Source organism: Talpa occidentalis, unplaced genomic scaffold (genome assembly GCF_014898055.3).
Source record: "Talpa occidentalis isolate TD23 unplaced genomic scaffold, MPIMG_talOcc4v2.1 talOcc4.10, whole genome shotgun sequence".
In the NCBI taxonomy this organism is placed as follows: Eukaryota; Metazoa; Chordata; class Mammalia; order Eulipotyphla; family Talpidae; genus Talpa; species Talpa occidentalis.
This window is the reverse complement of record NW_023600993.1, coordinates 44,367,778-44,382,036: the sequence shown is the minus strand read 5'-3', so window position 1 is coordinate 44,382,036 and position 14,259 is coordinate 44,367,778. Positions and strand designations below refer to the sequence as shown.

The following is a 14,259-nucleotide window of genomic DNA, read 5'->3' as shown; positions in this document are numbered from 1 at the left end:
ACAAAAAGTTTGCTTTTAGCACATGAAGGCAGGTCTCTATTAACTGAGCATCTACCTAGAGGTTCTCAAACAGGAATCATTTAGTCCCAAAAGGACATTTAGCAATGTCTGAAGATACTTTTGATGTCAAAACTTAGAGTGGTGTGCTGCTAGCATTCACTGAGTAGAAACCAGGGATTTACTAAAGTTCCTACAAACATAAAACATTACACAGAAATTATCTGGCTCAACAGGTCTGTGCTTGAGTTGGAGACCCCTACTCTATAGTCTGTGATAGAAGAAGACGTTAATAAATATTGTTGAATGAGTATCTGGATGAATTCAATAATTCTTCAGTGAGCGTCTACTCTGTTAGGCACTGCCAGCAGCTACAGAGATAAATGAGGTACTGGTCCTTCTCCAGGTATGTTCATAGTCAGCAAAAGGAAATAAGATTTCCCAGAAACATTGTGGGAAAATTATGGTAGGCAGGGGTGACCTACTTTAAAGAGAGGTATAAACTCTCCAGGCTTTTAGAGGAAGGAGAAGGACATCCAAGTAGAAAGGGCACACAGGGAAGGAGAGGTAGATTAAGTTAAGAGTTGAGGACAGGAGACATTACTTTAGTCAAACGAGGAAGCAGAACATCCAGGAACAAATTCCATCAACCCTATAAATCTGACATCACATCAGTATAAAGGACTCACGTGGCCATAGCTACATATACTCTTGCATGACCTCGGGGGCCAAACCCCTTCAGTCTCTAACCTAACCCCATTACTTAACTAGCATCACTAATTAAAACACTCAAGGCCTCAGTTTCTACATCTGTAAACTGAGAATAAAAATGCACTTCCTAATGAGGCTGTGAGATGAGATAATGCACTCAAAGGTAATTATCATGAAATAACCCTGTTGGCTTTTCTGTACATTAGGAAATACCACGTAGGTGGTGTTGAGGGTGGTGGGGGAAATGGTAGCAATTAAACCCGAGTTATCTGAGTGCAAAGCTATGCACATGCGCAAGTCAACCCCCAGCCTCAACAAAGAGGAATGGAGTGTGCCCCTGGGGCGGGATGATTTGCTCAAGGCCATTTAATCAGAGGATGGTACAAATTACCCAGCATTTGTCTTCTGGTTTGTTCCATAGCACATTGCCTTAGCTACTGCTTTTCTTGCTGTTTATTTACACTGTTTCCTTTTGGGCCAAAATCTCAGTAAAATTGCTCTGGGGACATTTTTATCTTTTTCCTTCCCAAGAAGTTGCATATATAAGTAAACCATTAGAACTGAATCAGGTCAATGAATCACACTGAATGCCAATAAAAGTGAAGCAAAAGCCTGTCTGAAGCCAACACCCTCCATTTGTTTAACTCTTGAATGGATTTCATGACAAACTGGAAGCATCACACACAAATGTCACCTTCTAAATTCTTCTGATTCATTTCAATTCCCATTAGCATGAGGGGTGGCACAATGGTTGGTCACTGTCCCCAAATAATAATGCAGCTACTGCAGGAGGAGAGAGGGCTGAGAGGTTGGAAAGAAAAATAGGAGAGCGTTTTTCGGTTCCAATCACCCAAGATTTATTATTCTCCAATTTTTTTTATCCTCCCACCTAATCTAGAATTCCTTGTGCACATTTGAGATACAACACATCAATTCTCCTTCAATGTCACTTTCTTAATAAAGCCTATTAAGCTGTAACCCCCAACCCCCTAAAGATCCCTTGCCCCCAAAATGCACTTATTTTTTGCCCTTTTCCTTTTACCTTTTAACATATGAACATTTATAAAGGTTTTTTTTCCTTTGACCTGTGTACTTCTTGCCTAGCATGTTAAGTTTCTTGATGACAAAATTTTTCCTATTAACTGAAAAAGTCCAACATTCAGCCACATCGAAAGTACTTGGTAATAGTGAACACATCACTTAATTAACATGCTATCAATTCCTTACCCATAAAACCTACAGTTAAAACTTAACAATGCTCCCGCCAATTTGTTGGATATGCACCTACAACAACTTAAACAGTATCCAGGGCCCAAGGGATCAGCTACTCTTGTAAGGACTACATTTGCAATGAGGAATTTTGCATTGGATGCACCCGCCAACTTTCTACCCAGATGCTCCTCCATTAGAGAATGATAAATGCCATTGTCATAATCAGAAATTTTCCGTGGTTTTCAATGCACTGGCTTTTACGCTGAAAGCCAAGGCATTAATAAAGCATTGAAAGAGTAGGATTATAAGTCTATGAATGTCAGTGGCAAGGTTTCACATATGCCACTTTGCAATAATAAAGGACTTCTGAGACAGTGCTGGGGACTGAGCAGAGCAGGACTACTTGTATTTCTTTTCTTTTTTAATAGAGGATAGTGAAGACAGGACCAAAAGCAAGTAAGTGAGAAAAAAAAATGAAGGCAGATTCAATTAATCATTCCCCCCACTGACACTTTAATGCATTATTGTTACAATTACTGTGAAATGTCCTAGAAGAATCTCTTCTCACTCCACTCCACCCTTTCCATTTTTCTGGGAAAGAAAGCTAAACTGCAACCTTTCTGATTGGCTTTTATGTTTACAAGAGCTACCTTCCTGAGCCCAGATATACCAGCCTTACCCGAGGACCGAATTCTTATCACACTCCTCTAGTTTTGACTTGTACAAGTGAAAACAGTCTCTAAATACAGGACCTGAATACTGCCATTTTCAAGCTCCAAGCAGAAGCTTGATATTCAGATTTCAACTTCAAATGTACCCCAGGGTTTAGCTGTTCTGATCTAGTGGCACTAACTCATCAGAAGCCAGGGGGGCCTGCCTTGGTGGAGCCTATGATGTGGGGCTCCTGTCCTAATCAGAATGCTTAATATGCTCACCCATGCCCTGAATCAATACAGAGCAGTCCTGCTCCCCGAGAAGGAGTCATGGGCGAGGACAGCCACACAGACTAAGTTAATTTAAAAGTAATAGAGTGAGATTGTTCCCGTTACATTTATCGAACTCGCACCTCCAGCAAATGGCTGCCACAGAGGGCAGGTCCACAGCAGCCAATCCTACAGAAAACCCAGCAAAGCCATGGCCTTGATTTTATTTATTTTTCAATCATAATCATCCATAGTTGTCTTCTGATGGAATGACTATTTTTAAACTTTCTTCGGGAGAGATATCTGGCTTAGCACTACCAGAATTCCTTTCTCTCAATCATTTCACTAGAATAGTCACCATTGGAACAGAGAATTCTACACCAAATGTTTTAAGATTTTAGTGGACATCTACTGCTAAGGAAGTGTAACTGACAAACCAGGAAGACTAGAAAAAAAGGTTTGCAAGATATCCCACCAGGAGACCCAGTACACACCCTCAAGCAGCTACCTTGCTCAAAGCCCTCACCATCAGCCTCCCCTTGGAAGCCACTTCAGAGGCTGAACTGTGCCCACATGAAGTGCAACCCCCAGTTGAGTGGCCCAGGTGACATAAGCTCACTGTACCATAGTTTCCACAAATATATGTATGAAGATAATACTAATAGTATTCCTATGAAACTCACAATAAATCATATGTGCAACACATTGAGCATGCAATTTATTTTTTATTTTATTATTTATTTATGTATTTTTACATTGTTGTGGATTTTTTAAAGATTTATGTTATTTTTGCATACAAGAGCTGGGGTGTAGGACAGAGGTGTGTGTGTGGGGGCTGCAGTGAGAGGATTCACCAGAGACTGTGCCATGTGGGCAGATCCCTGGCCAGGGATCGAACTTGTGCTGCAGCGGCTGCTGATAGCTTCATAGTGCTGACTTAACCCCTTGTGCCACTGGGAGGTCCCTGTTGTGCATTTTTGTACAGTGTTTTATTTCTCCTCTCAGCTGTTGTCCCCATAAAATTACCACCACTCAGACACCCATAAACCATCACCATAGACTCTTGTCTCTTCTCTTTCATTTCGATCCCTTTCCCTCCCCTGATGAATGTCTCCAATTTACAGTTTCACTGCTAGTTTTGTCTTTTTTTCCCCGATCCCTTGTATGGTTCCCCTATGTTCCTCCTATAAATGAAACTATCTGATATTTTTCTTTTTCCTTCTGACTTATTTCACTGAGCATAATCCCTTCCAGCTCCATCCATGTTTGAGCACTTAATTTATATCATCCTTTTCTCCATGAGAATCACCAGTTTAACAAGAAGGGTAAAGTGGTTGCTACCAAATTCTCTCCACACCTAATCTGTATTACACATTCAAAAAAATACAGGGGACAATGAGAGTAGATTAAGAGCAGGCAGACTCGATCTCAGCAAGGGAGAGAAAAGATTTTCCCCCAAAGTGACATTTGAACTGAAATTTTATACAAAGAGGAGGCCTTTGCTAAGAGGTAGAACAATCCAGAAGAGTAGATCCATAGGTCTGAGGCAAAGTCTTTGAAGGAAGATGATCACTGAGATGGGAGTGGAGAGAAAAAGGGAAGGAGATATTTCTAGATGTGGTTGGGGTAGGATGTAGGAAGGGGATCATGCACAGATGATACTTTTATAGGATGTCTATGCCAGCATGTCACAGGCAAATTGAACATCCAGTGTGATATTAAAACAAGATGAACTCATCGTGTCTCTATCTTAGAACTAGGTCGGTCATTCAACCATTTCAATATTATCTTGCAGGAGTGAATTTATAGATAAGCCTGTGCAAATTCTGCCATCTGATTCCCCTTAGCATTAATAGTTCTGCCTGACAAAGCCATCTGCACCGGCCTAACACTCCACTCTAAGTCTCTTACACATGAAGAGGCGTCATGATTTTTCACTGATCTGAAATTAAAATTTCCAGCCATAAAAAATATATTTAGATCCAAGGCTACATGTCACTTCTGAAATCTTGTCATTTAAATCACGTTAGGTGTTGAATGAGATATAGGTGAAATTTAACTTTCACTGCATTTTAGTCTCGATCACGGCAAATTTATAACCCAGGAGTAAATCTTGCTGTCAAGGAAAATGTCTTCACTAAATCAGATTTGTTGCCTTCCTTCTTCCTTCAATACTTTCGTAAAGTTGGATGCTCTTCAATAAAATCCAGTTGTTTCATTTCTTCCTGGCCACAAAGATTCTATTGGTGTTGCCAGGCTAGCCACTGGAAACTTTGGAATTTCCTGGAATAGGATTTTCAATATTCAATATTCAGGTTTGTTCAGCAAATGGTGCATTGACTGTATTCAAGTTCATATCAATGGGATCTAAAGCAACTGCTTGGGGCAAGGGTACCAATAAACTTTTTTGTAGCCCAGTGCCAGACACCTTTTGAAAGTAAGTCCACGAGAATCCGAGGAAACACAACATTTGACAGTTCCAACATTTCTCAAAACAATGTGTTTTTTGGCTAGTATGAGCACAACTCTTCCAGCTACTTTTGAGGCCATTCTACCTCAGTCTTTTTTGCAGATGCCTCTTCCACTAGACATCTCCTAAGTGTAAATCACCGCTTCCAATGGTGAGTTCCCTCTCAACCCAACTGTCCCTAGTCACTCTGATCAGCCATAAGGCATTCATTTCTGCATGCAGGCTAACAACTCTCAAACCTGTTTCCAGTTCTAATGTGTCTTACAAGAAACAGATCATCTAACAAACTGGTTTCTTAGATATTTCCAATTAGGTAACAAAACGCATCCCATCCTTTCCTTAGGAATCCAGTCTCATTGGTGCACTACCCTGGACCCAGGGGACACCTCAAAGCCTCCACATTCTCTCTCTCTCTTTTTTTTTAATTTAATTTATTTATTTATACAAGAACCAGGGTACAGGCCAGATACACGGGAGGATGAGAGGATTCACCAGAGACAGAGCAGGGAACAGAACAGGCAGACTGACGAATACACTGCTGAGGGGAGCAGCGGGCGAGACAGGAGAGGTTTGCTCACCATGTGGGACCCTCGCCGACCGGCCAGGATTGAACCGGCACTGCAGAGGCTGCAGATAGCTTCACAGCGCTGTGCTCAACCACCTGCGCCACCAGGGGAGACCCTCTCTCTCAATGTTCATTTAACATCCAGCGCTAAGACTACTTAACCTCATTGCCCAAATATCCCGTAAATTGGCCCACTTCCTTCCTTGGCTCCTGTTCTTGTTAGATCCAGATAAGTAACCTTCACTTTACCACATTACTTCAGAACCTCCAAACCTAATACTGCCCAAGGTGACCTCAGACTGCAGGTCTCAATCCTCCCCTACCGACCCTCCACACCACGTTCACTACCAGATTACTCTGATCACATCACTCTCCTTTGGAACACTTAAAAGGACTCCCACTTTCCTAAGGATAAAATCCAAACTCATTACTGTTATGTTCCCTGTAAAGAGCACTAGGTTTCTTTCATATCATGCTAATCTGACTTTCACTCAGTCCTTTAGCTATTCTGGCCTTTTTTTTTCCCAAATGTCATTTTTTGCCTTGAACGCGGGGTCTCAGCATGCTGTCCCTTTGTCCGAAACAGGCCTTTCTCCAGGTTCTGCTCTCCTATTCTATATTCTTTAGGTTTCAGGGAATAGGTAGCTACTCTCTGGAAGCAGTCCTTGAGCTTCTAGGCTAGGTAAGTTACTTATCTCATTTTCTTCCAGTGTTGCCTATAGGTCACCTGTTGTAATATAATTGCAATTAGGATATGAGTTATATCTTGTTCACCTAGCACATACATTGGCACATGGTCTGTGTTCAATACCCCTCTGACTATTCCAAAAGCAGGGGGTAGGGGGTGTCTGTCTAAATTCCTGCCCATTCCAGAGGTGAATAAGCCTCCACCCCACGTGAAGTCAATGGCAATGCCTTGTCTTATTTAGACTTTTGTACAATTAAACCCATTACAGACAAATGATATCCTTGCTTTTGCCTGCAAGTCAGCATTCTTCATTTCATACTGTTTGCTCTTAATTAACTCTTCATGAGCACATTTTGCGTCCAAAATTGAATTTTATGATTCATGAACCCCCAATACTCCAATGTCTCCTATGTCTCCTCAATACTCACGTGTAAGTCAACTGATTGATCATTGATGGCATTTCCAGTAAAAGCCTGGTTCCTTTTACCCGTAACTATGAAACATTCTCAAGCTAACTAATACGCATCTAACCACAATTCTACAATAAATCCCTAGGCTGGTAGTCATAATTTATAGAAAATCTGTATTATCTATTTAAAAATTTAAATTAGTCTACTGTGCATTTCATCCTCCTACCTACCTTTAATAGTTACCTAAAGCAATATTTCAATTAGACTATTTATATAAGCCACTTATTTAAGAGACTTTTGATAGACTAACATTAAGTTGCTGCCAGACAAATACAAATAAGAGGAAGTTTTTTTTTTGTTTTTTTTTTCTTTTTCTTTTTTTTTTTTTAATAGAGGCATGTTTATTTATTTATTTGTTTGTTTGTTTTTTGTTAATACATGCACTGGGTACAGTCAGAAGCGCGGGAGGGTGAGAGAATTCACCAGAGCCAGAGCGGGGAGCAGAGCAGGCAGAAGGACTGAAGTACACTGCTGAGGGGAGCAGCGGGCGGCAGGAGAGGTCTGCGCGCCATGTGGGACCCTCCTCCGGTGGCCGGGGAGCAGCCGGGGATCGAACCGGCGCTGCAGAGGCTGCGGGCAGCTTCGCAACCCAGTGCTCAACCGCTGCGCCACCGGGGAGGCCCTAAGAGGAAGTTTTTAAAGAATAAACTAAACTTTTTGTTTGGTACTGTGTCAATATGGACTTGAAAGAAATACAGGAAGTGACTTAAGTTAGAAAACATAAGGGAATTTGTTCCATCATTTTAGAGCTATATGTGCATCTATAATATCTATCTGCACAAAGTTAAACCTGTGTTTGGATACCCATGATTTCACTAAAAGCCTCATGCAATTTAAAACTTGAGTAACTCAGAATACACAAATGATAGAGGCAAATTGTAAACAATATATTTACTCATCAAACCCATATCCTTGAACAGAACATAAGCATAATGATGAAAGCAATTTATGAAGTCATTCAACCAGAGCCAGAAAATGCAAGTTGGGAAATCAGATTGGACACTGCCCTGTGACAGGTGGAAGAAGGCCAGGCAATAGGAAATGCACTGTTATTTTAGGACTGTTACTCTTGCATGATATTCATAGCTCACATTTTATTGTCAACTATAATAAGAAGTTTTAAAGAAATGCAAAGTTTTATGAAGACCTGATATCACCAAATAAACAGAAGCAGATATATCTCTGTGCATATATTTTCCCTTTTTCTCCCCTTCTGTTAGTGCAGTCAGAATGGGTAATGGCTGGCTGGAAGTAAGAAGGGGTTTGAAGGTCATTCACATTGTAGTCAATTTGCCTTAGATTTTAATTTATGTGTTTTGAAAATGTGGACAGCATCCAGATGGTAAGTTTTCCAATAGACATGGATAAATTAATAAATAAATAACTCAGGCATCCTTTCAGAGGACATGCTGCTATTCTGACTCGTTCATAAATAATATCTAGTGTTTTAGCAGTTTTTAAGGGCGTGCTAGGAATGTGAATCAAGCTAGGACACCCCTCATCACCTCTTTATAATGAGTCCATCTTGAAATAATAGACACCTTTCTCTTCTGTTCTAGGAAGCAAATTGGAAGCTTCTGAAAATAGAAGATGGATTTCTGAGAATGAGGTAAGCAGTGTTTCCAAATGGACTCTAACCCAGACCTATGTCAGTCACGCTTGCTAAGAATACCAAATTGTTTCCACGTATCCAGTGGAGAGTTTTGCAAGACCACTCTTGAGATTTGATGCTAACTCAGCTGCAAAAGCCTTTTGGGGAGAAAAATGAAAAAATTCCTAGTGGATGAGATAGGGACATTTTGGAGACTCTGCCAGCCCTGTTTTTTCTGGACACATGCACATGGAAAAGCACAGAAACAGGCCTGGTCTGCCATATTTGTCCTGTTCTCCAGGGCTACAGGCAAGTAGAGCAGGTATGACTACCTGACCCACACTGGACCATTCAGGTCATCTTTCCTAGCTAGGTCTTTGTCACGAGTACCAATGCACTGTCAATGAATATCAATCCTTAATCGACAAGCTTAAGAAGTATTGGGAACAAGAATGCATCACACCCATCAAGAGAACCTGCTTACAGTCCAGGATACAAAAGAAGCAGCCAGGAAGACACAAACAGAAACTTGAATATGTGAAAAATGACCCTTGTTCACTCTCCAACCACTTTCTAGCCCTATTAATGCCCTTGAGTTCCACGAGACATTCCAACATCTGTCTAATAAACTACTATCCTTTTATGTTTAAGCTGACGTGAATGGGCTTCTCTTCTCCGCAACTCACGAGTGCTAATAACAAAGCCACAGTAAATGACAATGTTCTGCTTTCAATTGTGACATGACATCCTTGATGGCTACCAGGCAACATAATATGGCGGTGAGGCTTGATAGTAAGGTATGTGCTTATTTGGAAATGCAATCATCGTACCTCAGCACTCCTGTTCCTCTGTTTGAACTAAACAATTTTCTTCTGACTGAAATAACAACAGGATTTAATGAAACCACATATTTCATAATGTGTTTGGTCATGCATTTCAGTTTTGTTTGGAATCAGAATCACTTCTCTCCCAGAATATGACAAATTAAACTATTAAAAATGTATAGGCAGTAATTAGTATATCGTTGCCAGAAATGCAAGAATATTTTCGAGTATAATGTGGATGTCACCACAGAAAGTGCATTGTGGAAAAAAAAAACTCTTCATAATAAAAAAAAAAATGCTTATCTTTAAGCAGGATATTAAAAGGGTATCTTTAAAAGTGGTTCTCCTTTCTATGCAGACTCTTTTGCTCCACTTCAGGACAAAGAACATGCAGATTCTGACTTCCAGTAAACCACTGTCTTATCCTTTCAGTAATTAATGGATGCTTTGATACCAAGGAATCTAAAGAACATTTTTCAAGCCTTAAATGCAGGCTGGGCTGATTCACACATAGCACATCTAAAAAGATCTGGGGAATAAATAATCACGAGTTGCAAACACTTGCCCAGAGCATTTGGGCACCAACCAGATTTTTAACAAGGGATGTGATTTTTTATTATAACAAGGAAAATTACTTACTGAAACATAAAAATGTGCCTCTCTTCTAAACCCTTGTCCTTGGATGTCCTAACCCCTGGCCTTGTCCTGCAGATGCACGTGTACGTTTCCTGGGTGATCATTCAGTAAACCCTTTTTCAAAAGAAAAAAAAATATCACATAGGCTCTGGGGCACATCTTTTGATGGATTTGGGAAACTGCACTGATGAAGAAAGTTTATATCTTTGGTTAGGCTCCTGACTTGGTTAAAATCTGATTAAGCCAGCCTACAGGTAAAATTTTGTCAGCTGCTGGGCTTAAAATATGAGTCGTGTTCAAAAATATTTGGAGCGGTTTGATTTAGCATGGCGTTGAGACTTTTTTCTTGTAAGGGACAAATTATATTTAAGCATTCGCATTCAACCAGGATGCTGAACATCTAAGACTGGCTGCTGAATGGGGTATTTGAGAGCTGATTTACTCTGACTTAAGTCCATGGAGTAGAAACTGCATTTTTCAGGGGAGGGTATGGCGGTGGGAGTAGGCGTGCTGAGTTGAATTATAATAGAAGTGAAGCTACAGTAACCTCATATGGCCACAATCAGACTAGCATGTAGGCAGGGGAGGTCAGTTTATGGAGGACTGTACTGGGGACAGTTAGGGTACTAGATGGAATACAGACTTCCTAGCTCTCGTAATCTTTTTCAGAGATAGATCTGTCTTCCAGGCAGAACTTCTCTGCCCTATTAATTAGTTATTTTTAAATATTTGATAGAAAAATCATTTTGGCTGAATACAATGAGCTGCATCCCCAATATGCCTGATTCTTTAGCCACCAGGGAGAAAAACACTATGAAAAAAGGAAATAATGAAACAGAACTTTTTACAAGGAAGGGGTATTTTTCCTCAAGAGAATATTATACCTATGCTGACTCTAAGTGATTAATCTAAGAGTCTTGTTTTGACTCAGAAATAGTCACAATACTACTAAGAACAGAAAGTAGTATAATTCTTACCAATTATTTGCCCATATGTCAGGCATTCTGCCAAGAGCTAGCAACAGGTATTTGTTTGGCTTTATACAATGAACTTCTAACTAGAAATTTTATTTTCACTTTTCAAATGAGAAAACTGAGGGTTGCTGAACTCATCACATTTGTGCCAGTTGGAGCAAAGGGCTGGCACACATCTGAGTTCAAACTTTCTATACTTACTCACCGTGTTAATCTTTGTGCAGCTCAGATGAGCCCCCGTGGTAAGCTTAACATTTTACTGAGCTACACAAAAGTCAAGATGCAAACAACATAAGGACTTTAGCTAGTAAACAAATAACATGAACAAGAAATTAATGCAAAAGAAAAATTTTAATATGAAAAAGATCACATTTTTGATCTTTAAGCTTTAAGTTTCTGAAAATCCAAGAAAGGCAAGATTAATCAAAAGGTCATTATTTAATACAGTCATCATCAAACCCTTGTATGGGATTAAAGTGCTTCAGTCTATAAGATCAATTCCATTATGGCTATTTATGCAGTGACACTAGCAAATCTATGAGAAACAAACTAGCTTCACTTATACCATTGATTACCAAGCCTTAAGACAGATGGTATTGCATACTTTAATGCATGGGTTGCAAAATCATTTTTCTCTTTAATAACATACCCTTTATTGAAAAAGAAATCATTTAAGCATCATGATAATAAAACACTGCAATTTCTATTAACCTTTTGAAAAAGTTGTGATTAGAAATGTATCGGTAAAATATGAGAAAGGATATAAAAATGATTTTGTCTTCTAAAAGCCAATATTTGAGGAATGCACTGTTTGAGGTTTTCTCCTATGACTCTGATAAAAATTAGGTGAATATTGAACTATACATAGTCCATTTGAAAAATATATTTCTAAACAGATCAGTTTTTATTATACCTTTATACCAAGGCATTTATCATCTTTATACTAGTTCCAAAAATTGTTGTTCTGAAACACGGTGATTTTTAGGGATAGTAAGGCACTTGAGGGTAAGCCTATTTGAAAAATTGAGGTCATATGAAAAGAATCCAAAGGGGAAAAATTCCTCTGTAATGGTTACATTTTGTATTTGTCAGGAAAATAAAATCCTGGATCCCCGTTGAAGTCCTAACAATTTAAAAGCAAATCATCTCAACTCAAAAATAATAGAAAATTTGGTTACTGTAATCAAACAAAAATAGTCATCATCAAAAGAACAGGAAAATGATTTCCCATCATATCGAATTGAGAATTCCTAAAAAATAACTGTAGCTAGAGAACACACACATCCTTGGAGTCCTTCCTTGTCCTTCTGCCAAGGTTGCAAAACTAAATTCTTAAACTCCAAAGCAAAATGTAAAGCAAAGTTCCCCATAGTAACATTAGTACATCTGCTTCAAGATATGTGTGTTGCTATATATATGCATTCAGACCTATAATTTTTTTTTTTTACAATAAGTTCTTCTCTTAAGTGCAGAGGTGGGTAGTGACAGCTAAGACACCACATATTAAAAATTTTTAGTGCTTCATCCCACTCCCTGTTACAGTGTCTAACTCTGACTTCACTGCCCACATATGAAAACCTTCTGGTCTAACTCTCAGTCTATTACATAAACATCTCCCTTCCAATGGGGTCACAGCATGACATTCACACTCCAGAAGATAAATATCATGCTAATAAACAAAAAATCACTAAGATTAGGTAAAAATGACACAGGTAGCAAACTGCTTTTAAAGACAGTACTATTACAAGTGTGGTGAGTAATTTACCATTATCTGATACTGGCAAATTTGAATCTCATGTCAAAAAAAATGCAAAACAAATAGCTATTTATGATTCTACATGCATTAACATGAATTGAGGTCTAGGGCATTTATCAAATCTACTGAATTTAAATTCATGAATTAGTTGATCAGTGTTTATCAGATAAAGTGTTAAGGGTAAGAAAGGGAAGACTTGCATATAAAACATTTTCCTTTCTTTCTTAAAATATTCACCATATAAAGGGTAACTAGTGGTGAAATGGCCAAAAATGATTTCACAGAGAAATGAATAAACTGGAAAATCCACACAAGGCTAATGAAACTCAGATCAACTCTGATTTGAGTGGACTTTCCATTCCATCTCTGTTTAAATGCAGGTAGCTACCTAAGTTAGATGGAATGAAAAACCAAGTTCACTTAAATGATAGTAACAGAGCCAAATGTTCTTTTGAAGTTGCCTGACATTAAAAATTATGTGATATTTCCTTTTTCTAGTGAAAAACCACAAAGAAAAAAATATTTGACTTTGGTCATAGGCACTGATAAAATAAATTATATCATGGAAAAATGGAGAGATGGGAAATAAGTAATAGTATCTTGAGAGAGAAAGAAATTCATTCATTACTACCACCAGCTTGAGTTAAATCAAAGTACTGAATTAAGGCAAAAAAGGACTTGGAAAAGAGTTATCTAGAAAGAGTTGGTAACACTCAACAGATCCTCTCAAGAGCCTATTTCTTTCATCTTTCCAGTATTGACCAAAGTCAGACTTCTTAGAACCTCTTCATGTCTGAGCAAACAATTATGATATGTCATAAGATAAGCTTTTCCGTGAAAAGTATTCCTCTACAGGGATACAGTTAATAATGCCAAAAAATGAAGGATTATTACATAGCAATTTGTAATCTTGTTATTATTTTGATAAGCCTTACATTCATCCAGGGTTTACTATCTTAAACACTGACAACTAGCATCTTCTTTAACATTTGCCATAGACCAGGAAAGTAGATTTTAACCTCTTCTAGGCAAGACCTGACATTTCCCATGGTGGCCCTGGGGTCTCACAACAGTTTCCCTTGGTTTCCATACCAGCCCCAAAATTAAGAAGGGCAGATTTTGGAAAATTCAGAAAGATTCTGGTCATTTTTGGTACATGTACCTGGAAATGATTTTTGTTTGTTTATATCTAGAACCAAACAAGAATGATGATGGGGCAGGGAAGCTATATATATATTCAAAAATAGTACCTGGAGAAATGCATAGCAGTAGGAAATATTCCAAACCAGATGGCACACTTGTTACTAACTGCAGAAGAAACTTGGTTGGAGAGAGATGTACAGAGAAATGGAAGAAAAAGGTGTTGGCAACAATTTCGCTGCCGGTGGCCGGGGGAACAATATTTGCACTAGTAGTACAATGAACATGTGAGGTGAACCTCA

The 14,259-nt window shown here is 38.9% G+C and overlaps 1 protein-coding gene and 1 long non-coding RNA gene across 5 annotated transcripts in view; one reads left to right on the top strand and one right to left on the bottom strand.

Annotated features, from left to right (window-relative positions):
* PTPRG (protein tyrosine phosphatase receptor type G) overlaps window positions 1–14,259 on the bottom strand; it is a 671,624-nt gene that overhangs the window by 233,500 nt on the left and 423,865 nt on the right. The window lies entirely within an intron of this gene.
* LOC119230696 (uncharacterized) overlaps window positions 1–14,259 on the top strand; it is a 72,354-nt gene that overhangs the window by 25,566 nt on the left and 32,529 nt on the right. For both annotated transcript variants that reach the window (XR_005121796.2, XR_008551862.1), the window contains 2 exons: window positions 8,596–8,645; window positions 9,279–9,424. This is a non-coding gene — a long non-coding RNA (uncharacterized LOC119230696). The remainder of the gene's footprint in view (window positions 1–8,595; window positions 8,646–9,278; window positions 9,425–14,259) is intronic.